General features: G+C 41.3%; 1 protein-coding gene across 2 annotated transcripts in view; it reads left to right on the top strand.

Moving 5' to 3' along the window:
* TNNI3K (TNNI3 interacting kinase) overlaps positions 1–27,594 on the top strand; it is a 2,668,544-nt gene that overhangs the window by 2,327,885 nt on the left and 313,065 nt on the right. The window lies entirely within an intron of this gene.

Below are 27,594 nucleotides of genomic sequence, written 5' to 3'. Positions count from 1 at the left end.
TCCCGCAAGACCCTCCCTAACCCCAACAAATAAATAGCCCCTCAAAAGTCCCCAAAAAACCCAACTCCCAATTCTCACCCCCCAAAAGTCTCTAAAAAAGGGGCAAGGGACACTCTAGGGATGCATGGTGTTGTTGACTTTGGCCTCCAGGGCATCATGCCTTAGGGCCGGGGCATCATACTGCTCCCGGAGGGTGGCGTGATCTAAACGGAGGCCCTCCAACAAATTCTGATATTCTTTCCATTTCCGGACCTCCGCCTCCAGGTCCGACACTCTGCGGATTGCACGGCGCAAGCGAGCCTTTACAGTACTGTGAGGTGCAGCCTTTGCTGCTCGGCGGTGGCGTCTGCCAGCACGGCTCCGTTTGGCTGGAGCACTGCGCTGACCGGCAGAACGTGGGGTCACGGAGGAGGATGCAGATGTCTCATTCGAAGTACTGGACTGCGTGTCGTCCCCCTCCAGTTCCACCAGCCGCCGATATTGGGCAACAGTTGCATCCAGCCTCCGTTGCCGGGCCAGTACAGCCTGCATACTCCTTGTTGGTTTTGTTTTAGTATGACCAACTATATGAAGAAAGAAAGACATAATCTGTAACCAATGCTCTTTAAGAATATGATTAACACAAAATGATTCAGCAGGAAGTTGTGTCACAGTACAACTAGCAACTAGCCAGCGCAGTACAAAAGAAACTATTCAGGCCAATATCATGGGCGTCCGCAGGGATGGGCAAGAGAGGGCGCGATTGCCCCCCCCGGATCGCAGGTCCATCCAGTGCTGGCCCAGTGACAAATTACAATATGGTAATTAAAGCAGGCTGGGACCGACAGACAGATAGAGGCAGAGACAGAGAGAGAGGAAGACAGAAGGAGAGAGAGAGAGAGGGAGGGAGCCAGAGGGTGACAGAGGGAGGATGAGGGAGGGAGACAGAGAGAGAGGGAGGGGGAGAGAGAAAGAAAGATGTGTGTAATGTGTATGCCAGGTCTGGTGGCTCAGTGGACGAAGGCATCCGCTGCAGGGGCATGAGTTCAATTTCATGGTCATATTTTTTTTTGTTGCTCTAGATCCACCCTCCCTCCCCCACTGACCCTGCCCCCTTCGGTGCGGCCCTTGGCCACAAACCACACTATCAATCATGTCAGGAGTAGGACTCAGGAGATGGTGATGATGTTGCACCCCCCCCCTGGAAACATTTCATAGTATGTTCGTAGTTCATCCAGTGACCGTCTACTCTCTGTAGATACACATCATATGCTATCTAAGAGTCAGATAGTACCATGATCCAGCTTACCTGTACCCGCCACCACCACTGTCTGCTTCCTCACAGTCTGTTCTTGGTCCTCTTGCGCCGCCTCCTCTCCAGAGTGGTCCTCGGACTCGGAGTCGATCACTATTACCACATCCGAGCTGGCCCCGCCACCAGATGTTCCACCTACAAAGTAGATTTAAGAATGTTAGATTACACCACTCACTAGTATTTGGTCTAGGAATGAAGAATGTGAAAACAACATAAAAAGTAATTGACTGTCTACTCTAGTCTAAAGTAAAAATGTCCCCCCTTCCAGGGAAGGCTGTTGTCTTGCTACACTTTTTTGTCACAATTGATGAATGCTTGCTTAATTTTAACACACACCATTTTTCTCTGAACAGACAGAAGCTGGACTTCTAAGGACAAGAGCAACATCAACTTCAAACCAGGTGAAAGCTCGGCTCGACCACAAGAAATGTGTTCCATTACTCATCAACTCAGCACCAAGCCCTTTTCCATTTCCAGCTAACTTTATTTTAATATATGTGTTTACTTTTACTTTTAATAGAGCTTTTAAACTTGAATAGACTCTGTGGTTTTTGGTCCTCCAGACTCGAGTGACTGAGCGAAAGGTTTTGCAATTTTTGCAAGGAGGAGTCCGTGCCGCTGACACTACCAGGTTTATACAGTGTGCCAAACACGCCACTCTGAAATATTATTACTCTGGTTTTTGGTGTCCATAGTTCGGTTTGTGGAGAATTGTCCCTGCAACAGTAGTATTATGGATTTTGCTCCTATCTAAACACTATTTCAAAAAAATTAAATTAGGAACGCTTGGACAACAATAGGTCCTCTATATTTAAATGAAAACTTACTGGGGCCAGCAAAGGAGCACTCGCCGCCCTGGCCTGCATCCTCCTCCTTTGGAGCCACAGCATCCTCTTTTTCCGTCCGCTTGCCCCTGGGCGGACCTGACGTACAACATGAAAAAAAGAACAGAAAACATTGATGATTGCTGCTTGTCGATGTCCTTGTCAACCAAATCAAACATTTAGAAAGAACAAGAACCAACTATTTCAGCCAAAAAGAGGGCTACAAAGGAAGAACTGCACCTGAGCCTCTACTCAGAGGTGCACCAGAACAAATGCGTAACGCAAAACTAACCTTGCGTCACGGCAGATGCGCCGCAATTACAATGCGGCAAACCCTGGCGCAAGGGTAGGCAGATGCGTGACGCATCTCATGACGAAAGAGGGGCGCATCTCTAGAGTCGCGTCGCAGGCGCGATGCAACTCTAGCAATGCTCAGGGCTGCCCAATACTCAACATACCGCATCAGTCCTTACGCCTGCTTCAAGCAAGCAGGCATAAAGAATTGACGTAGCAGCGTCGCGGAAGTGCCTGCGTTAAATCTTGTAGATTTCACGCAGGCACTTTTGCGAGGCGCACAGCTGCCTGACCGCCACCCACCCCCCCACCCCCCTGCGTGGGAACGCACCCATTGTGGCGCAGGCACAGGCCTTAACGTGGCGCATCTCCTTAGATGCATCACGTTGTAAATGACTCGCAGGGATGCGCCACGTAAGGCAGCGTAAACGTGGCGCAAGGGGCTTGTAAATCTGCCCCTTTGTGTCTAGCATTACGCAGTTCAGTAAAGTACACTCATACATTACTCAGCCCAATTAAATGAACACAAAATAGAAAACAAATAAGCAGTGGCACCGCCACAGAGAAGGAGAGCAGTTCACCTGAAATGCACAGAAGATTTTGAAATATTAATTTACCTCTCCTATCAATGCAATCGGCAGCATTATTGCTCTTTGTAAAAAAGTTAAAGCAAACATTTGCAATATAACACACAGAGCAGGAGAAAAAACAGAGTAGTGAGTGATGAAAAATTGCTAATACTACTCACCAAGCCCGGGGACCTCCACTCCCAGCAGGTCGAGCAGGTCGCGCTCCCGGTCCAGGATATCGGTCCAGCGTTGGGTCACCTGGTTGTAGGTGCGCTGGACCCCCGAGATGTGAAACAGGGCCCGGCACACCTGCTCCCACCGCTTCCGTCGCTCCTGGCGGTTGGTGTAGCCACCAGCGATCCTGCCGCCTGCCGTGATGGTCCTGGGGAGGCGGCGCTGTACATAAAAAACGAGTGCGCCCACCTCCTCAGGGCTGAAGATCTCCCTGGGCACCACCATTTCCGCCCTCAAACGGCCACACGGGAGCCGGGCACGGGCTGCGGGGGCCGTCTTGGGCAGCTTCACAGCTGTCTTCACCATGGTCTGGGCAGGTGTTAGCAGCAAGGAGACAAAATGAAAAAGAATAAGATTAGGGAAGAAGAAAATAAAAGTTTAAAAAAGTAGTTGAAAAGTAAACAAAAGTAGCCTAAAACACAAAAATATAGACCTAGAAAACTAGAGGGATAGAAAATAAGTTAAATAGATCAAAAAAATATTAAAACAAGCAAAGGATGGCAGAGATATAAAGAGGATAGAAACACCATGCCCAGACACATAGGAATGAATGAAAAACAAGATGGCGGCCTGATCACGTGCGCGTAAGTAAGTTCGCACGCGATTTCTCTCGCGAACTCTTGCAAACTTGCATTCGCTAGGCGCTCATTCCGCGAGATTACACATAGCGGGCGGAAACGGAAATACGTCACGCAAGCAAAATGGCGGCGCCCGTACTCAACCTTGGGGTAACTCGCACGAGTTCGCGGCTTCCACGGTCGATTTCGCACGACGCCGCGCCTCGCGAATAGGGCGAAATTACCGAAAAACGAGTTTTGCAAAAGCAAAACCAACGAGCAGGTGCAAAAGTTCGAGCTCATCATTTGTAACCATTTCCCTGTAGTGCTCCCTGAAGGGGCCCTCCAGAATCCGGTTGCCTACTTGCAACTATTGTGTGACCCTGCTCTGACAGTCACAGAATAGTTAAAAGTATGCCATTGCATCCTGTTAAAAAAAAATTACATTGCAACAAAAAGGAAAGGGAGCAGACAAGCAGGTGCCAGCCTTCATTAATGTCAGTTGGGGCAGGGCAGGTGTTGTTGTTTGCAAAACTTAAAGCACTTAGCAGGTGTGCTTTGCTTTGCCACAATAATGTACACTCACTGGTCAATCAGAGGGTGCTGTGATGACACCGAGGGTGGCATGGGTGTGCCAGCCAGAGGGTGGCATGGGTGTACCAGAGTGCCAGTGTTGACAGAGGATGGCAGTGCTTTGCTTTGCCCCAATAATGTACACTGGTGAACCAGAGGGTGCTGTGATGATGACACAGAGGGTGACATGGGTGAGCCAGTGGGTGGCATGGGTGAACAAAGAGAGTGCTAGTGGTGACAGAGGGTGGCAGTGATGAAGAAAGCCTTGCAAACAGGCTGGGCACGTAGAAACAACAAGTTCGCAAAACTGGCGACCCGACAAGTAAGTTCGCAATTTGCGAAATTGTACAAAACCCTCGCGAACTTGCAGAAACCCGTGCGAACACAAACCCCCCAAAAAATCCGCAAAATTTGCGAGAATTCGCGGATTTTGCGGATTTCCGCAATCCGCAAATTCGCAAATCCGCAAATTCGCGGATTGCGAATCCGCAAAATCCGCCCATGCTTACTTTTGAGTACGTTTATTACTTTTTGGCTATTTATAACATCCGAGTGTAAATTTACTTCAAAAGAGTAAGTTACACATCTTCACCAAATTGAAGAGCTGGGGACTGTTCCCAAACTACCAGGTCGATTAAAATAAGTAACATACACTTATGATAAATATACACGTGTAATTTACTGTTATACTTTTGAGTAACTTTACACTGAGATTTTGTGAATAGCCAAAGTAGTAAAGTTACTCAAAAGTTACTTTCATTTTTTCTCTTCACTTTTTCCTCTTCCGTTTACCGCTATATCAAGATGTTCATTTCCTTTATTATTATTTCGGTTATCAATTTAGTTAATAAGTGAGCCAGACAAGACTACAAGGAAGTGTCCTACAGAGAAACTCCGGTCTAACACATTAGCAACTGTCCACCATCTGATTTGCGTTATTCGCTATTTGTAGATAGTGGCAGTCAAGGGAACAGCAGCCAACGATCGATGTGTTTGCATGCCCAAATGTGCAACCTTATTGTTTTAAGGAAGTCCAGGTTCCTAAAATGGAATCACGTAGAAAATGTTTCCAATTGGTGAAAACATCAGTGGGAGCAGATACCGGCCCATACCGCTGCCTTCTCTTTCAAGTCTGTCAACATCATTGACAAAAAGGAAGGAATCTGATGGGGAACACCTTCCCCCTTGCAAATCACGTATTGCCCTTACTATAAGATCGGTACTCATCAACTATTGTGACCATAGTTGCGGTCACAAACCAGTAATACATTCTTCTGCAATTCTGAAATCAGATTCCATTCACACCCCTCCTATTTAGAATGGATCTCAGAATTTTCTTGTGCCTCTTAAAAGGGATTTGTACATTTTAAAAAGCCCTTATGCAGACTCAAACCCATTGATTTTGTGAAACACAGGTTTGGAGACCGCAAAAAAGGCTTTGTACATCTGTCCCGAAGTCCCTACAAAGGAGGAACAAACAGCAAGCAAAGTGAGAAAATTGGGGATACATTTTGTCTCCATCTGGACTTTGGTACAATAGAATAGGAAGAGACCTAAAATAGACCTGTCTACCACACAAGAACATAAACTCAAGAAAGGTAGTCCTCCGAAAGTATCATAGAGCGATCATCCACTGGATATCAATAAAAAAAATCCAGAAACTGTTTACAAGACACAAGGTGATCTAGAAGAGATAAAGAAGTGATACTCAATGGAAAACGAACTCCAGGGAAGAGAGAAGCGAGAATTACCAATCAAATAACACCCCTATGAACTTGCTCTCACTTCCATTAAGAGCAAAATCAAATACAAGCACTCGTGGAATGGAAACCTTCAACCCATTAATCATTGAGTCAAAAAGGGAAACTGATTTTAAACCTGCCCCCAGAGGGATGTGCACAACTGACTCTTTTACACTGGGCCTGATTCACAATGGGAAAGTTTCACTCCTGTGTAAGTTTCCATGTGTTGCACAATTCACAAACTCAAATTTAATAGCAGGTTTACGACTGTGGAGGGGCAGAGAACTCCTCACATAAAGTTTTGAGATGCCTATCTTTTTATGCACTGAGTTGTTTGCCCTAACTGCGGAGTGTCTACAGTTATAAACTCACTACTAAATCGAAGTTTGTGAATTCCAAAACAAAACAAACATAAACGTACACAAAAACGTACCTGTGTGAATCAGGCCCACAGTGTAGAAAACATAGCCACTCTCATTCATATCCAACCTAAGAAGACTTGCATGACCAAAACAGACAGACAGTTTGACTTAGAGCCCCAGAAAGCGGGGGAAACAGCCCATTGACAACAAGACGCAATGTGGGAAATGCCGAAAAAAAGGCAATCACAGAGCCTGGCACTGACCACTGGAGTTGGCTCGCAGGTACGCTGAATAAAGTGAAAGCCAACTGACCACCAGGCAAACAAACTACAAACAACAGCCAAGGAACCCTCCACCTTATCTGGTGGAACATACCCGGAGGTAAGAAATGGCTAGAAGACAGCAGGCCTTTGCAAGAGTGGGTGACATGTGATATAATCGCCTTGCAGGAGACTTGGGCACTGGAGAAGCTGCCTCTTGGAGGCTTTACACACTTTAGCACATCGGCAGATAAACACAGGAGGCACGGACTTCCAAAAGGAGGACTATCAGTTTATGTTTCCACTGCAATCAATAATAAATCAGAGCAAATAGCTCCCTACGGACCAAATGTGCAACTAATAAAACTTTCTCTATGAGTCAAAGAGGAACCTGTACTATTAGTCAGCACCTAAGTACATCCATCAGCAAAAGACAAGAAAGCTCACATTGCTTTGTTAACAACCATAATCAACGACATACTAAACATCAATCCCTTCGGGGAAATCATCGTAACAGGAGATTTCAATTCAAATTTGATCTATACACCAGAAGAGGATGAGAAATTAGCAGTAGATATCAAGTCCTGGGACGTACAACCCCAATATCAGCTCAAGTCGGTTCGACCCAAACTAGTAGGACAACAACTGGTGAAAACACTCGAATACCTGGGCTTGAGAATAATAAACGGTAGAACATCAGAAGACTACCCGCCAAAGTATACTTACCTCAGAGGGAAATCGCAATCAAGGCCTGACTACACAGCAATATCATTACCATTAAGGCCCTTTCTCACCCGGTTTGTCATCGAATTTACCACCAAAAGTGACCACTTGTACCAACACATTCACTTTAGTCTAAAGCTTCATAAGCATCAAACTAGTGTGACAACTGCAGAAAGCACATTCTCAATCGAGCTGAAACGGCTGAAATGGACAACAGGGAACATTGACGAACTTCAAGTCAAGCTACAGAGGTTCAAAAGGGAAAGTGAAACTAGTGAATTAATTAAGATACGAGAGTGGGTAAGCTTCACTGAAAAATTTATAACAATCATGTCTGGAAATCAAAACAGGCCATGAAATTTAAAAATACCATGTCAACATCAATTGAAGCTGTCAAATCTAAGGAGACTGAAAAGAACTGAGCTGACCCACTCAGACTGGGAATTAATATGTAATCTTAGGAAAGAATACAAAAAGAAATTGTGGGAACACAAAAGAAGACGCAAGGATAACTTCTGGGCTAAATCACTACACACCGCGAAGAATACTAATTCAAGCACATTTTGGGAAATAATAAATGGTCTGAATCGGCCTGTCAACTGTATCACCTCAAGTGTACAAGAAAAAGATTAGGCCACGCTATTAACAAAAAGATTCACAGACATCGAACCTTCAAACCATCTAGTAGGTAAAGAGAAAGAGCACATAATCATCGGGGAGCAAGGGGAACAAATGATCAACGACAGGACCGTTACACAAAACATAAACAGCACCCTAACCTGTCACCAGACTAAAGTGCTGAATGCAGATGAAATACAAAGGAAAGAAGCCGTGAGGAGCACCTGTAGTTTAGGGACCACACCTGGAAACTCAGGCGACCAACTAGACAATGTAAAAAGAATAATCCTGATGGGTCGCGGAAATGGTGCCCCAGGACCAAATGGTATCCCCCCAATAATCTTCAAATCAGCACCAGATTTTAGGAGCGGGAGACAAAAAAAATCTATTTGAAAGAGTGGAGAACGAAAGCCAAATTCCACCGAGCTGGCAAGGATCAGTAATTACACCAATCTTTAAAGGAGGCCACCGAGCGTCCCAGTCCAATTACAGGTTAATTGCGCTTCTGGATGTAGACGCAAAGTACTGCGCCTCACTGACATTGGAAGAACTGATCACCTGGTCTGAGAAGTCAAAACTGATATAAATCAATCAAACAGGGTTTAGAAAAGGGACTGGGACAATCACAAACATCCTATCGCTCTCGTTGATTGTCGACAAATACATATGGAAGAAACAGCAACTGCACCTCTGCTTTGTTGATTTAAAGGTGGCTTTCGAGCGTGGACCATCACATCCTATGGGAAAAACTGCGCATGTGGAAAATCCCAGAAATTATACTCAAAGGAATATTGCTTCTTTATTCCAATACATGGATGAGAGTAAAGCTGGGAGATGGCTCAAGACTATCAAGGCAGGTCACAACCACTAAAGGCCTGAAACAAGGGTGCGTTCTGGCACCGCATCTCTTTAATCCCTTCACGGCAGACCTGGCACACAAGCTCAACAAGATCAACTCCCATCCACTCCAATTGGATTTTCTGTCATTATCATACTCGGATGACGTAGTCTTGATGAGCTTAACTAAGATTGGCCTCCGAAGGTTGCTGGTAGGAATGTTGGAATACAAAGCTGACAATAAGTTCAATAAGTTAGAGATAAACATAGCAAGAAGTAAAACAATGTTGAGCAGTAGACACAAGACGGCTAAACAGCGCATTCAATTAGAGGCCAAAAAGCTAGAGGCAGTCTCTAATTACAAGTACCTGGCATAATCATAGGGAACAAAAATTTGAAGGGGCCATCATTTAAACCCTTACTAGCAGTAATAACAGCTAAAATGCTACAGACGTTATCATACAGTAGTACTGCATTACATGGGAAAGACGCCGGTGCTTTTGATGTTTTCAGTAGATAAGGGCTACTAAAACCCAAGATGAAGAGCAGCATGTGAGTGATGAGCGCAGTGCAATCGATTGTGAAAAAAAGTGGAAAGTGAGCTAAAACTAACTAACAAGAGAAAAAAGACTTTTATTGATTATCTCTTGTTGTTAGGATTAAAAACAGTGCAAATGCAGTTTAACATAATAACTGCACGTCGGTTAAAACATCCCAGTGCTCCTCCCTCACAGTGAGGAGGTTGTAGCCCTCGGCTGTACTAGGAGTTACAGTCGCGAGGAGATCCCAGATGATGAAACATGTCACTGCGATGAGTGTTCCGTCCTTTAGCTCGGACTTCCTGTGTAGGCAAACTCTCTCGTGCACTATAGGCACACATGCTACCATAGCTCTAGGTAGCGGATGTATGTCACTACAACGCATTTTTTACAGTACCATAACAACGCACGTTTTTACAACGCATACTATTACAACGCGAAATAATAATACTAATGGAAAACTACCATTACAATGAAAACAAATACAAGGCATACCATTATAACGCATAAAATATTAATTTTAAATATATATTTTTTTGTAAAATAACCCCTGGAACGGGATGCAGGGAAAATAGGGGTTTTGGGTGGGGAAGTGTTTTAAAATATGTTAAACAACTGAGCACACTTTTTTACAAAAACGAGCATATTGTCAAAATTAATACTCGGGTACTAAAATTAATACTCAGGTATTAATCGAGTAACAAACAAACATTTTTTAAAAAGACACATAAAACGATTTAAAAAACATATTAAAGATAAAACAATTGATAAATACAAAATCGTAAGAATAAATCTTATAAAGTGCGAAACAAACACATACCCGCCATTTTAGAAAATAAAGCAAAAAAAAGAGTCCCGCAACTCTTTCCATGAAACAAACACCAAGAGACTCAAAACACAATGGAGGTCAAACGGAATACGAAAAACAAAACACACACTTTTAAAGAAAAACTTTAAATTACACTTTTTCACAGCAAATCAATCGTAAAAAACCCAGATTTTAACGATGCTTTTCACTAAAATTAAGATGACACTCACGAAAACCTATAAATACGAGTAAGACACCATTTTGAAAACAGTTGTTCATCAACTACCAGAGAGAGAAGTCGCTTCTAACTGACCCTCTGACCTCTTGCCACAGAGAAAAACTATAGCCACAGTGATACCATTCGTTACGAGTAAACAAGTAAGTTAAATTAGAAAAACATGAAACGTAGCTCTTTTTATAAAAAAAATTAAAAGAGACATAATAATACATTTAAAACATTATTATGTTTCAGATTACTTTAAACATTGCCATCATTTTCCAAAACCTTGTCCACATTTGAAAACAAGTTGCAAACAATGTAAGTACATTTATTATAAAATACAACATTTTTAAAATGGATGTCGAGAATTAAATACAGATGAATAATCACGTTATTATTTCAAACTAAAAAATGTGAATAGTATATGTCACTTTTGATTTTATAAACGTATTCTGACAAAAAAAATTAAAAATCCAGAATGTAAAAAGTTTACAATTACATTTTTTCAGCAAACTGATTACTATTTGAAGAGTAAAGAACACATCCTTCATTGAAATAAGCAAAAACGAATACAAGACATATTTAATCCAAAAATAAGGTAACAAAAAGAAAATATTAAAAATAATTTCTTTTAATTCAAGAATACTATTCCTTAAGTTCAAAAACAGTTATCCCATGTAAAAAAATATAAAGAAATAGTTTGCAATGTTTTTCATGTTTTAAAACACAACTTTTAGATATGACTACATATTTGTAACAACGATGAGTTTTTTCCTATTAAAAATAGGGCTCATTAAACTAAGAAATAACAAATAAATTATCTTTTCAACCCTCAACAGAAAAACCGACAGTCTTTAAAACTTGAAACAAACAAAAAAACACACAAACAGAGCCATCAAAGACTGAAGAAACTGAAATCCAACACAAAAGACCAATTAAGGTAAATATATTTGTAAAAGCAACAGTACTCTGATATTTAACAAGCTATTTTTAATACACAAGAAACCACCGCACCTTTTAAAACAACACTATACTTGAAAATGCTTGTAATCATTTTTTTTACAGATTGTGAAAGTCCTACCAATCTTTTGGACAACGAATAAGAAAATCCAGAAAAGTCATCAACCAAGCAAAACACAATTACCAAAGGTAAGATACGTTCTAAACCTATAAAAACCTTATAGTCATTTGAGTTCACCAGAAAAAAAATTCAAATCAAAGCAATACATTGAATACAAAATATATACATTTAAAAAAAATGTGAAATACCACTGCTTATTATGTAAAAACAGAAACATAAGGAAATAAATAAGCAGAACAATGATTATAAAAAAAATGCATATTTTTTTCTCGACATGAAAAAAATATTTTTTTTAAAAACAGTACGTTTTTAAAATATTCATCTTTACTTTCGAAACAGAGATACATCTGAAAAACAAAGAAGAACAGAATCAAATTCTTTTTCAAGCCAACAGACAACAAACCCAAAGTGAAAAGGTAAACCTTAGACAATCCAAATAGTTTCTATTAAAAACAATCTCTGTAATGGGAAAGTGTAGGATAGTGATAGGTATTAAATTACTATTCTAACTCCAGATTGGTGCAACAGTATGGAAAGTGATGGATAGTGTAGGGGTTTAATTTACTATTCTAACTCCAGGAAGGTGCAGCAGTAGTGAAAGAGATGGATAGTCTAGGGTATTAATTTACTATTCTAACTCCAGGAAGGTGCATCAGTAGGGAAAGTGATGGATAGTGTAGGGGTTTAATTTACTATTCTAACTCCAGGAAGGTGCATCAGTAGGGAAAGTGATGGATAGTGTAGGGGTATAATTACTATTCTAACTCCAGGAAGGTGCAGCAGTAGGGATAGTGATGGATAGTGTAGGGGTTTAATGTACTATTCTAAGTCCAGGAAGGTGCAGCAGTATGGAAAGTGATGGGTAGTGTAGGGGTTGAATTTACTATTCTAACTCCAGGAAGGTGCATCTGTAGGGAAAGTGATGGATAGTGTAGGGGTATAATTTACAATTCTAACTCCAGGAAGGTGCAGCAGTAGGGATATTGATGGATAGTGTAGGGGTTTAATTTACTATTCTTACTCCAGGAAGGTGCAGCAGTAGTGAAAGAGATGGATAGTCTAGGGTATTCATTTACTATTCTAACTCCAGGAAGGTGCATCAGTAGGGAAAGTGATGGATAGAGTAGGGGTATAATTTACTATTCTAACTCCAGGAAGGTGCAGCAGTAGGGAAAGTAATGGATAATGTAGGGGTTTAATGTACTATTCTAAGTCCAGGAAGGTGCAGAAGTATGGAAAGTGATGGATAGTGTAGGGGTATAATTTACTATTCTAACTCCAGGAAGGTGCATCAGTAGGGAAAGTGATGGATAGTGTAGGAGTATAATTTACTATTCTAACTCCAGGAAGGTACAGCAGTAGGGAAAGTGATGGATAGTGTAGGGGTTTAATGTACTATTCTAAGTCCAGGAAGGTGCAGCAGTATGGAAAGTGATGGGTAGTGTAGGGGTTGAATTTACTATTCTAACTCCAGGAAGGTGCATCAGTAGGGAAAGTGATGGATAGTGTAGGGGTATAATTTACTATTCTAACTCCAGGAAGGTGCAGCAGTAGGGATATTGATGGATAGTGTAGGGGTTTAATTTACTATTCTAACTCCAGGAAGGTGCAGCAGTACTGAAAGAGATGGATAGTCTAGGGTATTAATTTACTATTCTAACTCCAGGAAGGTGCATCAGTAGGGAAAGTGATGGATAGAGTAGGGGTATAATTTACTATTCTAACTCCAGGAAGGTGCAGCAGTAGGGAAAGTAATGGATAGTGTAGGTGTATAAATTACTATTCTAACTCCAGGAAGGTGCAACAGTATGGAAAGTGATGGATAGTGTAGGGGTTCAATTTACTATTCTAACTCCAGGAAGGTGCAGCAGTAGTGAAAGAGATGGATAGTCTAGGGTATTAATTTACTATTCTAACTCCAGGAAGGTTCATCAGTAGGGAAAGTGATGGATAGTGTAGGGGTTTAATTTACTATTCTAATTCCAGAAAGAGGCATCAGTAGGGAAAGTGATGGATAGTGTAGGCGTTTAATTTACTATTCTAACTCCAGGAAGGCGCATCAGTAGGTAAAGAGAAGGATAGTCTAGGGCAGTGGTTCCCAAACTTTTGACTCCAGAGGACCCCCATTGAGTCACCACTGGAAGCCGGGGACCCCCAAGCAATTTGTAGGAGTTAAATTTCAAATATTAAAACAGTAATTTTAAAAAAAAACACACGTGTTCACACAAAACAAATACTCAAAGTACTAAGGATTTTAGGGCCCAGATGTACGACCATTTCATTTAGCGCCTCGCAATTGGCAACACAATGCAAGTAGCAAATTGCGAGTCGCTAAATGAAATGTACAACAGTGTGTTAACACTGTTTGGGATTCCCAATGGGGTTGCAAATTGCGGGGCTCATTAATATTAATGAGCCTCTCGCAATTTGCGAGCCCATTGGAAATGCCCGCTCTCCCAGGGATGGTGGCCTGCTGGGCTCAGCAGGCCACCATGTCTGGGACTGCTTTTAAATAAAGCAGTTTTTAAAAAAATGCAGCCCGTTTACCATGCATTTAAAAAAAAAAAGTTTAAATGAAATGTTTTAGTTTCATGTTTTAAGGGCAGGCAGAGGTCCCTCGGACCTCTGCCTGCCCTAAAAAAATAATTTTGCATGCAATTGCAAAGGGGGGACCCCTTCCTATTTGCAAATGCATTACCATCTACTTGAAGTAGGTGGTAATTGCAAGTGTTTTGCGACCGAAAAACATTTGTACATGGTTTTGAGACTCGCTATTTGGAAGGGAATGCCCCTTCCAAATTGCAAGTTGCAAAACCTATTTAGCGAGTCACAAACAAATTGCGACTCGCAAAATAGGCTATGTACATGGCCCAATAGGTTTTTGCATGTGCAAATGGGTTCACGAACCCATTCGCGCATATTAAAACGGGTCGTACATCTGGCCCGTAGTATTTTATATTGAAGGAACAGCCCCTCTGTCACATGGATTTCATTTGTTTTATAGCATCTCTCATACCATTGTAGGATGTCAGAGCACTTTACATCACACACATATAGAGACATTAAATTATACATGTAAATCAGTGTGTATATAAAATGTTACTTAAGGTAAAGGGAACTACACAGATTACATGTCATTCACACTGGTAGGCATTTTTAAAGAGTGCTTGGTCTGGAAAGCACAAACTCAGGATTCAGAACATAACACATTGGCTAGTAACATTAAACATGTATTTCCGCCCAAATAAATCTTTTTAGCAGCAGCAGGATAATGAATAACTGGGAAAAAACATAAGTTACTAACTGGTACCATGCAGTTTGCAAGCAGCTCTTTGATGGCAGTTTATAGGTCCCTCTGCTAGACTACGATTGCCACTTATGAAGTGCACAGTAACAAAATAATCTCTGTGACAAAAGCAGTAACCACGGACCTATGCACATAAAATACTGCTTTTCTAAAATGCATGTTACGCGTTCTTTGCAGTAGGCACATTAACCCTCTGTGCTACATTAGTTAAGTCAAAGCTGCCACTGAACAAAACTCGCCTCGCTCTCCAGCAGGTACATTAATCACTGGAATTATCTTGACACTTTTATTTTTGCTGGAAAGCTTCTAATTACACAAGAAACTTTTCTGTGCTTTTAAAACTGCTGCCTACGGACCCCCTGGAAATGTGTCACGGACCCCTGGGGGTCCGCGGACCACAGTTTGGGAAACACTGGTCTAGGGTATTAATTTACTATTCTAACTCCAGGAAGGTGCATCAGTAGGGAAAGTGATGGATAGTGCAGGGGTTTAATTTACTATTCTAACTCCAGGAAGGTGATTCAGTAGGGAAAGTGATGGATAGTGTAGGGGTATAATTTACTATTCTAACTCCAGGAAGGTGCATCAGTAGGGAAAGTGATGGATAGTGTAGGAGTATAATTTACTATTCTAACTCCAGGAAGGTGCAGCAGTATGGAAAGTGATGGGTAGTGTAGGGGTTAAATTTACTATTCTAACTCCAGGAAGGTGCATCAGTAGGGAAAGTGATGGATAGTGTAGGGGTATAATTTACTATTTTAACTCCAGGAAGGTGCAGCAATAGGGATATTGGTTTGTTAGTGTAGGGGTTTAATTTACTATTCTAACTCCAGGAAGGTGCAACAGTAGTGAAAGAGATGGATAGTCTAGGGTATTAATTTACTATTTTAACTCCAGGAAGGTGCATCAGTAGGGAAAGTGATGGATAGTCTAGGGTATTAATTTACTATTCTAACTCCAGGAAGGTGCAGCAGTAGGGAAAGTAATGGATAGTGTAGGTGTATAAATTACTATTCTAACTCCAGGAAGGTGCAACAGTATGGAAAGTGATGGATAGTGTAGGGGTTTAATTTACTATTCTAACTCCAGGAAGGCGCATCAGTAGGTAAAGAGATGGATAGTTTAGGGTATTAATTTACTATTCTAACTCCAGGAAGGTTCATCAGTAGGGAAAGTGTTGGATAGTGTAGGGGTTTAATTTACTATTCTAACTCCAGGAAGGTGCATCAGTAGGGAAAGTGATGGATAATGTAATGGTTTAATTTACTATTCTAACTCCAGGAAGGTGCATCAGTAGGAAAAGTGATGGATAGTGTAGGGGTATAATTTACTATTCTAACTCCAGGAAGGTGCAGCAGTAGGGAAAGTGATGGATAGTGTAGGGGTATAATTTACTATTCTAACTCCAGGAAGGTGCAGCAGTAGGGAACATGATGGATAGTGTAGGTGTATAAATTACTATTCTAACTCTAACTCCAGGAAGGTGCAGCAGTAGGGAAAGTGATGGATAGTGTAGGGGTTTAATTTACTATTCTAACTCCAGAAAGGTGCAGCAGTAGGGAAAATGATGGATAGTGTAGTTGTATAAATTACTATTCAAACTCCAGGAAGGTGCAGCAGTAGGGAAAGTGATGGATAGTGTCGGGGTTTAAATTAATATTCTAACTCCAGTAAAGTGCTGCAGTATGGAAAATGATGGATAGTGTAGAGGTATAACTTACTATTCTAAATCCTGGAAGGTGTAGCAATAGGCGTAGTGTTGCATAAAGTAGTGAATGTAAGAAATGTTTGCAAAGTTTTAATTATTTTACCAAACAATTCAATTTCCCTTTTTTTCAGATAATGTCTACAGACAAAACTGCCTCGTACACTAAATCTAACCGTGGAAATCATTTATTAAAACATGCAGGATATATATATATTGTAAAGAGAGAATAAGTGAACCACGAAGACATTGGAAGTGTGTGCAATTTTACTCAAGCCATTGCAGAGGCAGAGCGGTTACTCTTGGTGAGACAGTCATTAAGATAACATACCACAACCACTCTGCCTCTGCAATGGACATTGAGGTAAGAGAAACTGTCAACTAAATGAAAGAAATTGCATGCACATCCAATGACACTTCTGGTTCTATTTTAAGAGAGGTTGCACAGCATGTCCCCAGTCATGTAGCTAGCAGTATGCCTATGATTCCTAATCTGAGAAGAATTATCCAAAGAAAAAAGCAGGCAAGTAACACACATACCACCACTCCTCATACCTTTTCTGATATTCACATTCCTTCTGAACTCACTATCTCTTTTTCAATGAACCTTTCCTTCTGCATGACAACCAAAACCCTCAAAAACATATTCTAATCATTAGTACACCCCGCAACCTTGTTAAATTAGAGAATAGTGAAATTTGGATGATAGATGGGACGTTTAAAAGTATACCCCATCCATTCACACAAATTTACACTATTCATGATAAAATAAATAACAATGTAATTCCCTTAGTCTACAGTTTGCTACCTGATAAACAATTTGCAACCTACACTGAATTTTGTCAGTGATTAAAAGCAAAGCATCAAACAAAAGTTCTAGGAAAATAATTATTGATTTTGAATTTGCAATGATTAATACAATCACCAAAACGTACACGGATACCCAAATTCAGGGATGTTTTTTCCATTTTTCCCAGGCTTTTTGGCGTAAATTACAAAAAACATCCCTGGTTGAAGATTATTCAACAGATATCAAACTAAAATTTGAACTTAAAACTAACAGCACTTTGCTTTGTTCCTCCTTAAAGTGTAGACGAGTAATACACTGCAAATACAGAATGTGAATTTTTTAATGAAAACGAAGAAAAATTGGCACCCCTACTAAATTATTTTGAAGACACATGGATTGGGCATATAAGCAGGTCGGGTCGCAGGAGGAAGCCACGTTTCCATGTGGAGTGGTGGAACTGCTTCACGAGTTGTTTAGAAGGAGAAGCAAAAACAAACAATGCCATAGAGGGATGGCATAACTCCTTCAACCTTACAATTGGCAAACCACACCCCAACTTTTATAATTTTTTTGAAATTTTGAGGAAGGAGCAAAGTTTTCAAGAAATGAGAATTTCCCAAACATTAACAGGTAGTCTAAACCCACGCACCTCTAAAAAAGGAGATGTCTGAGAGACTATTGGGTGTTTTGCAACAGTTTTCGTTGTGCGTGGCTTTAGACTACCTTGATAATGTTGCTAACATACTACATTTTTAACATATTATACAACTTTACTTTCCTGCTTTGCCCTAAATTTACCTTACATAAATTTACAATTGGCATTTTTCTAAAACATTTTTCAAAATTTCGGGTCACCTTACCTTTAGATGTCTTCTATCTTCCTGATAAACCATTCTTTGATTAAATCCACCATGACATCCACTTGTATTTTTTTCAAAAAAGTATTCAATTTTTTACAAAATTGGAAACAATTTCCATAACAGTTTTTTTCCTCTTAACAAAAATCCAACATCCAAAAAACCAATTCCAAATGTGTATTTTCCAAACAGCTGAAGATCGAATACCAACTATCCTTCAATCGATCCACATCCCAAATCGATCTGCAATCCAAAAATTACTTTCAACTCCAAAATTTCAGCCATGAAATCCACAAACCTTCTTCTGTCTTCTTTACACGATTCCAAAATTTCGAAAGCATCTATTCTAAAAATCCAACCTTTGAAAAACATTTTCCACGATCGGTATCCAAAATTCCAATTTCGGATAAAAACAACGCATTCCAAATTCCAAATCCAGGTACTCGATCTTCTTCTTGGTTTTCTTTACACATTAAATTTGTACAAAAACAGTACTTACACATAACTTTATCTAACATTTCAAAATCAAAAAACATTTTAATTACTCTAAACAGGCAACCCGACAATGGCATACACTAGCTACATTACCGGAGACATGCTTTAAATCTAAAAACGATTTTAATATTAACACCTGCAACCTCTCCTTATTCTCTCTTTACAATATATATAGTCCTAAATATTATTTTTTACATTAAATAAAGTTTGAAATGTTTCCTACCTGAGCGCAGATCTGCTTCCTGCTGCTTTATCCAACGTCGCTCTTCAAAATGGCCGCGATCATCACGTTTACGCGTCTACGTCATCCAAAGTTACAAACAACAAAAAAGGACTATTAAATAATGTTATACATTATTGTCTATTTTTAACTTACTCAAAAGTATACCTTTATTTATTTTTCAAAAATTGGTAATTAAATTAATAAATTATTCTTGTTTTTTTACTATTTTTTTATGAATCTATTTTTACTCCACTATGCATTCCGTGTCTTTAATTATTAATAAATCTTAATTCTTCTTTAAATATGGTTTTACTGCATTCATAAATAATTTAAAAATGAACTTACCTCTACTCTTTATCCAAAATCGACTCCAGTTATCCGCATCCAGTTGCAAATGCTATTGTAAATGTGATCCGCGACTAATATACACATTGCTATAGAAATAAATGAAGGACAATACTTCCCATTAATGGCAATAGGAAAGCGTGGGAATTTTTTCAAAAAACATACAAAATTAGATTTTTAAAATAATATTACTATGTCACTGAAAGTTTTAATTAACTATAATATTAATAAGTATTTTATTATTTTTTTATCAATTTGATAACAAATATATCTATTTTTTTCTTATCTTTTTTTAAAAATATTAATACTAAAGTAATTATTATAATACTTTTAAAATATAGTACATTGAAGAAATTAACTTCTTTCTAAATAATTACTATAATTTTAAATAGTTTTAAATATTAATTAATATTTAATGATACTATTAATATTTTTTTCTAATTTTAAAATAATTTCAAATAGGAATTGTTCTTAATATTAATACAAAAGTATTATTTGTAATAAAAAAATAATTCATTTAACTACTTATATACTATATAAATAATTATAAAATATAAAATTAAAAGTATTTATACATTATTAATTATTGATAATAACAAAAATACAATTTTTAAAAATGTATACATTTTAAAAAAGACTTGTAATTGTCAATACTTACATTTCATTATTTATTTTCCCTAAAAAAAATATATATATACTTCTGAATTAATAATTATTTTAAATATTAATACTAAATATTTTTTTAAATACTCTTAACATTTAATTCATTAAACTACTTATCTTCTATATAAACAATTATAAAAAATAAAAATAGTAGTAATTCTTAATTATTAATTAATGTAAAAAACATAAATAATAATAATATTTTTAATATTTTTAATAAACAAGACTTGTAATTGTCAATACTTACATTGCATATTTTTTACACAAAATAAATATTAATATAATAATGTTTGAAATAGTAAAATATTAATACTAAAGTATTTATTTAAATACTCTAAAAAATAAAACATAAAACTAGTTAACTTCTATTTTAAAAATTATAAAAAATAAAAATAGTAGTAAATAATATATAAATAATAATTTATTGACTTTTGAAATAGTTATTATTTAAAATATTAATACTATAGTATTTTTTTAATACCCTTAAAAATAAAACATAAAACTACTTAACTTAACTTCTATTTAAAAAATTATAAAAAATAAAAATAGTGGTAATTAATAATTATTAATTAAAATAAACATTTCAATTAATCGTATTAAAAAACAAAAAAAAGTTGTAATAGCATCTGCGTTGTAATAGCACCTGCGTTTTAATAGCATACGTTGTAAAAGCAAGCGTTGTAAAGGCACCAGCGTTGTAAAAGTTGTGTTGTAATAGCACTGCGTTGTAATAGTTGCGTTGTAATGGATGTTCCCCGACTGGCAGCTGAGCTTTTGCCAGTTTAGTGAACAGCATCACACTGCTGCCTCTCACTGGAATTTAAAATACTTTAGATGTCCTTAATTATCCCTGCCAGGATAAGAAAGGGCTCTGTTAAGCATTAGTGTTGAGCTCTCCTCTGTTTCAGTGAAATGCACTGAAGGTGACCGTGTTGTTCATGTTCTCAACATAAACAATAAAAGGCTAAAGTTCTATGCCTTCTTGACCACAGACGTTATGTCATCCTGCCGCCCTTCTGCATACCCTTTGTATTACTCACACCCAAGATGTTCCTTCTATATTAAACATACTAACTACATAAATAAATAACTGAAGCATTTGGGAGGTCTAAAAGAGAACTGATTCCACTAGATGTTGGTAACCAAACTATTAATCTTGTGAGCACAGGGAACCATAAACTGTTGCTATTGCCCAATGTCCTGTCATGCAGCTACTTGACATATTGTTTCCTTATTGTTAGAAGGTGGTACTGACCATCTGAGTCGCAAGGAATTTTCACTTTTTGAACCCCTCATTTTTGAGCTTTTACCGTGGGAGAGCCTCATAAGCTGGGACTCCCCCTCAGTCAACTCATGATGAAACAGACTGCATGTGGATTTCACCGGTGTCCGCCTTGTGAGAGAAGGCTGCTATGCTGTAGCCAGGTTAAGGGGCACCGGACTGGTTACATGTAGACATTTGTGCACACACGTGTGCACCCATGTAAGGGCTGCACGAGGAAGATTCCTGTTGTGCGCAGCCCAGGAACAAGTACAGATAGAATGGTGTGGCAGGAATTATGCAGAGGTGGGTGGTTACATGGAATAGCCTTTATAATGTGGGGAGACACATGCAAGGGAAAGTAAGTGTACTTTACTATTTTAACTGTAGGAACACTCCATTACTCTCCCATGAAGATGGGGACCACTTGGGGTAGATTCACTTCCCTAAGGCCTACAAATTCCAGACACGCACCAAATTACCCTGTAAGTTGTGTAAAAAGAAGTATTCTTTTTAGTCCAAAGCCATATTTGTACTGCCTATGGGTCATCCAGAAATGTCATATTCCTCTGACCCAGCTCAAACCAAAGCCTGGCTGGGTGTGACCCTGCCAGGCTGGATTAATTACCTTCCTTCACAACTTGTAGCATCAGAGGCCTAGCCCCTGACTGTGAGAATTCCAAGGGCGAAGATCTTCTCTCCAGGAGGGAGGGGTGGAGGTAAAGCTGCAGGTTATCCATCAGCAGCTGTCACTCGGTGCCAGGCACCAGGCCTGCTCCGAGCCCGGGCCATTAAGGCAGCAAGGGGGTAAGGGGACTTTTCAGACACCATGTAGCATGAGACCCCTGGTCGATGCCATTTTGAAGTATCCCAGAGGCCTGTGCAGGATGGAAGGAGCAGGGGCAGAGAGGTGATGTGTCACTGCAGCAAAGGGCAGAAGTGCCGTCCATCCAGCCCCCTCAAAATTCTTTTAAAAGGTCTTGCACAGGAAGAGAAGCCCTCACTGGGGTGTGGCCTTTGTGGAGAAAGACTGGTGCTGGAGACTGGCACCACGGGCAGTTGGAAGGAGTAACCCCCTGACTGTCCCAGGACGCTGGACTGCACCTTTGAGGGAGTCTAGGGCCAGTGAGGAGAAGCCTGGGCCTCGTGCAAGGAAAAGAGAGGCCCAGAAGGAGAGCCAGGTGAAAGGCTGGTGCAGGGAGACAGTGAGGACAGCTCCTTGCAGAGTTCCCCTCCTGGAGACCAGACCTGGAGTGCTTCAGGTTTCTAGGGCCGGCCACGAGCAGCAAGAAGAGGCCAAAATGGTGTCAATCGGTCCCCTGGGTGCTGAGATATGCCGGTCCAGCAGCAGCCTCCGTGTCTGCTCGCCGGAATGAGCAAACCAGAATTAAAGCGCCAGCTCCCGCGGCAGCATGCAAGGGTGCTGGCCAGACAGGAAGCCAGCAGGAGCAGCCGGGAGGGGATCCCTGAGATGCCATTAACTTCACCTGCCATCAAAGGGGTCCAGGTGGGACTGGGCCCCCAATGAAGGTTGGATGCAGCACGAGGCCATCAACGAGGGCAGTGCGGCTCTCCCCGGAGCAGCGGGGGAGCCGCTGCTCAGATATGCACACTCAGCACACAAAGTTCCCCATAATACCTTGCAAGGCATGGGGATTGCTGTTTCTTTGGTCACGCGTTCAGTTCTGAAGGAGGGGCTCACCTCCCTTTGTTGAAAACGGTGCAGGGGGAGCTGCAGGAACACACAGACTCCTGCCCGCTCGAAGATGGGAATTCTCTACTAGGGTGCCTGGTTGTAAATGCTTAATACTGTGATTATATCTGTGATGCCTTTTAGGGGCTGTAACTGCATTGCATTATAACTGTTATCAGAGATGATAAGTACCTGTCATTCTAAGGGATGCTTAGACATGTATTCCTGGTACTGCGGTAGTTGAACAACAACCTAGACTGTCTGCCACTGTGATTCAAGGGTGTATACTGTATAGTCAGTATGAGATGCTCAGTCAGGGTTATATGTCATTATGGCACGTGTTTCCATTATAAATGCTTGGTGGGATAATGGGGTGGGTGGCCACTGGGATGGTGCCAGTGGGAGGGGTCCTCATTCCAGGTTACGGTCAACCCACTGCATTTGGGGGCAAGATGATGTGCATCCATGAGAGTGGTGGAACTAGACCACCCTCTTTCGGGAGGGGTGGGAATGTTATGCAAAGACACAACGTAATTCCAACAGCTGATTTATATTTGTAAATATTTGCATAGTATTGAGTAGTGAATTCTTGTAATAAATATACTCTTCCTTTTTATAAAGAAAAGTATAGACTGGACAATCAATTATTGAGAGTTATTTCTGCATACTGGTAAATGGTGATTACTAGCCCACACCACCTCCCTTGAGGAAGCCTTAGACTGCTTTGCAATGCTACCCTCTGAGAGTGAAGCGCTGCAATGGGGTGTTGTGTTACCAGTGAAGAACAAATGTAGATATGTTGTTGTGCAGGCCTCACAGATACTACAGCGTTTTCTAACATTTATAACGAAAACATCTTATATAAATCTCTCCTTTGTTGGTTTATTAAGCTACCAGCCACCTGATAATCCATAGCATTGAAAAGCAAATTGGCAGTTTTAACTGCTACCAGTGTACCATGTTAACATTTTCCCTCTAGTACTGTTGGAAAATCTTTCTCCAAGCCCAGTACCTCTCTGTTTGGAATAACCTACCCAAGCTCCATAACTTCCTGTATAGGCAAAGTCTCTCGTGCACTATAGGCACACATGCTACCGTAGCTCTAGGTAGCTGTCCTAGACCCGCGGACATCACAGTTTAGCAGTGAATTTAACTAGAAGCCAGGTTAAAGAGGGAGAGACTGGCAGCTGAGCTTTTGCCAGTTTAGTGAAGAGCATCACACTGCTGCCTCTCACAAAAGAAGTTAAAATCAATCGTCCTTCTAGTGCCAATGGAGCAACTAATTAACCATAGCTACCTCAGTCCAGTCCATAAATCAATCAATTAGGGAATTTTTAGAACACATTACCATCCGTAAGGGTCTCAAGGCGTTGGGGGAGGGGGCTCGGGCAGCTCCGAGGTCATCTGAAGAGCCAGGTCTTGAGGTATTTTCTGAAAGCTTGCATTGTAGGACCTCATCAGATGCTGAGGGGGAGTTTGTTCCAGGTCTTCGCTGTGATGTAGGAGAAGGATCTGCCTGCCGTTCTGACTCTGTGGATGCAAGGGATCTCGACCAGGGCTAGGTCGGCGGAACAGAGGTTTTTCTTGGGGGCGTGGAAGGAGATTTTTTTGTTGAGGTATTGGGGTCTGGTGTTGTTGAGAGCTTTGTAGGCATGTGTGAGCAGCTTGAAGGTCACTCTCTTTTCGACAGGGAGCCGGTGGATGTCTCGGAGGTGCTGGGTGATTTTGTTTGTGTCGTGGGATACCTAGGACGAGTCTGGCTACGGCGTTCTGGACGGTCTGGAATTTGTGAAGGAGAGATTTGTTGATTTCGGCATAGAGAGCATTTCCGTAGTCCAGCCTGCTTGTAATGAGAGCATGGGTGACAATCTTCCTGGATTCGGGGGGATCGATTTGAAGGTCTTGAGGAGTATGCGGAGGGTGTTAAAGCATGTGGAGGATACCGTGTTATCTGTTGGTTCATGGTGAGAGAGGAGTTGAGTATGATGCTGAGGTTGCAGGCGTGGTGTGTGGGGTTGGGAGGGTTTCCAAGGGTGCGGGGGTCACCAGGTGCCATCCTACGCAGTGGGGGTGTATCCGAGGATGAGGACTTCTGTTTTCTCGGACTTGAGCTTCAGGCAGCTGCTGCTCTTCCAGAATGCAACGTCCTTCATTTCTTCCTGGAAGCTGTGCCTTGGTGAGGGAGAGGATGAGTTGGTTGTCATCAGCGTAGGATACTATGGTGAGTCATGCTTTCTGACGATGGTTGCACCGTGGACCATGTAGATATTGAAGAGCATGGGGCTGAGGGAGGATCCTTGGGGTACTCCGCATCTGATCTCTGTGGGTTTGAAGAAGAAGGGTGGGAGTCTTATTCTTTGTGTTCTGCCAGAGAGAAAAGAGCGGATGCAGTCTAAGGCAGTTCCTTGTATGCCGGTGTCGTGGAGGCTGGTGGCTAGTGTGCGGTGGGAGACGGTGTCGAAGGCTGTTGAGAGGTCTAGTAGAATGAGGGTTGCAGTGTGGCCTTGATCGAGGAGGATGTAGATGTCGTCCGTGGCAGTTGGGAGTGCGGTCTTGGTGCTGTGGTAGCTGCGGCATCCGTATTGAGAGGAGTCGAGGATGTTGTTGGATTCTATGAAGTGCTTTAGCTGGGCGTTGACGATTTTCTCGGTGACTATGTCGGCGAAGGGGATGCGAGAGATGAGCCTGTAGTTCTTGAGGTCAGTCAATCTGCAGAGGGCTTCTTGAGGAGGGGTTTGACTTTAGCGGGTTTCCAGTCTTCAGGGAACGTGCCAGTTTCGAGGGTGCAGTTGATTGTTCATCATAGTTCTGGTGCGATGGCAGAGGCGGCCCTGTGGAAGATGTGCGGTGGGCAGGGATCAGTGGGTGCTACGGAGTGGATGCTCCTCATAGTCTTTGCGGTATCTTCTGTAGTGACAGGGGTCCAGGTGAGGAGGGTCCACTGGGTGGCGCTGTTGGTGGATTGTGTTGGGTTGATGCCTTGGTCGTTGAAATTGTCATAGAGTGTCCTGATGTTGTGATTGAAGAAGGAGCTGAGTTTGTTGCAGAGGTCCTGGGAGGGAGGGAAGGATGTCTGAGGTTTTGCTGTGGGGTCTGGTGTATTCTTGTATGACGGTGAAGATTTCCTTGGAGTTGTGGGAGTTGGAGAGGATTCTGTCCTGAATTAGGTTTCACTTCATAGATCTGATAAGTCGGTGGTGTGCCATGGTGGCAGCCTTGTAGGCGATGCGTGCTTCTGGGGTTTTGCTGTTCCTTCATGCTTTCTCCAGTCGTCTGCACGAGTGCTTGGATTCTCAGAGGTTCATGGTGAACCAGTTGACTTTCGTGGTGTGTCATCTGTCGGAGTTCTGGAGGGGGCAAGCATGTTGGAGAAATCACAATTGACCTCTCATTCTGTGTGCCAAATATCAATGCATGGACGATGACCAGTGCCATAAGGGAAAACAAAATCAGCTTGGAATAAATGATTAAACCAGCTCAAAATTTTAAGAAGCCTTGACTAGAATGGAGCCATTGAGTGTTATGGTTGGGTCATGCAACCTCTGCAGCTCTAAAATTAGCAGCCAGATCTGTAGCCTACTGGGAAAAGTCAGAGGAATGGCCAGTCATGCCCTGACAATGACATAAGACATATTCCTCCTTCATCATTCCTGGAGCAAGGAAGTGTTTTGCTTCCCACTAAATGCTTATTATCTCACAATGAGTAGAAATATGTATAACAATAGAAAGGTTTTGCTACAAAGCAATTAGTCCGATCCATGACAATTCATAGTTGGCCATCTTATGCCAACTGAAACAGCCTCACTCATCTCTCGTCCTTAAATTGCAATCACTGCTGACTACCATTTCCAATGAAGCATCTCTTCCTCTCAACCTCTTCTACCAGTTTCTCTGTAATTGTCCCAACATCGTCTTATCCATTATTGAATAGCAACTCACAATATGTCCCACTTACACATTTGTGGATGCACTCCTCAGCTGCCAGAAATTCCTACACCATCCATTACCTCATCCTACACCATTGCTATCACATGATGGACATTATGTACGTACATATGTATATAATATTTACATAGCACAAACAAAGCCAAAAGACAGCAAACTATATACAGGGTCAAAGGCAAATATACTATCAGTGTTTAATAGGTAGCATTTTGATGGATTATGGTTGCATCATGATTTAGTGCCCTTTAAAGAGGTGAGCCTTCAGAGCTTTCCTAAATTGGAACAAGGTTGGGGCTATCCTCTCCCTTGCAGAGTAGAGATCGGACGCCATCTACGGTAATGAGCACTGTGAATGCATGGGCTCGATTGAGGGCTATGCTGAATGCCCCCATGCTGTACTCACCGTTGCTGCCGCTTACCTATCATCCGGACATGCCCTTATTACAGGAGGCGATTTTCCATAAACTGACTAAACGTTTGCAGATTACAACATGGGGAGACTTGTATGCCGCGGGAATCTTTCGCACACTAGATGATCTGGGGTCAGAGGGCCCCCCGTCCCCTCTCGACACTTTCCTCTATATTAGGCTGCGCCAAGGACTGAAAGCAATTACGCCTGACTTTCCTAGTGAGCCTCCAGCCTTTGAGCCCCTACAGCGTATACTGAGGGACGAAACACCCAAGAAACTGGTTTCCACTATATACAGAACTGTGCATACATTGAGTGACGCGCCACCGCTTGCGACCAAGACACACTGGGATCGGGAATTGGGCA

Source organism: Lissotriton helveticus, chromosome 1_2 (genome assembly GCF_964261635.1).
Source record: "Lissotriton helveticus chromosome 1_2, aLisHel1.1, whole genome shotgun sequence".
Taxonomy (NCBI): Eukaryota; Metazoa; Chordata; class Amphibia; order Caudata; family Salamandridae; genus Lissotriton; species Lissotriton helveticus.
This window is presented reverse-complemented; position numbering and strand designations above follow the sequence as displayed.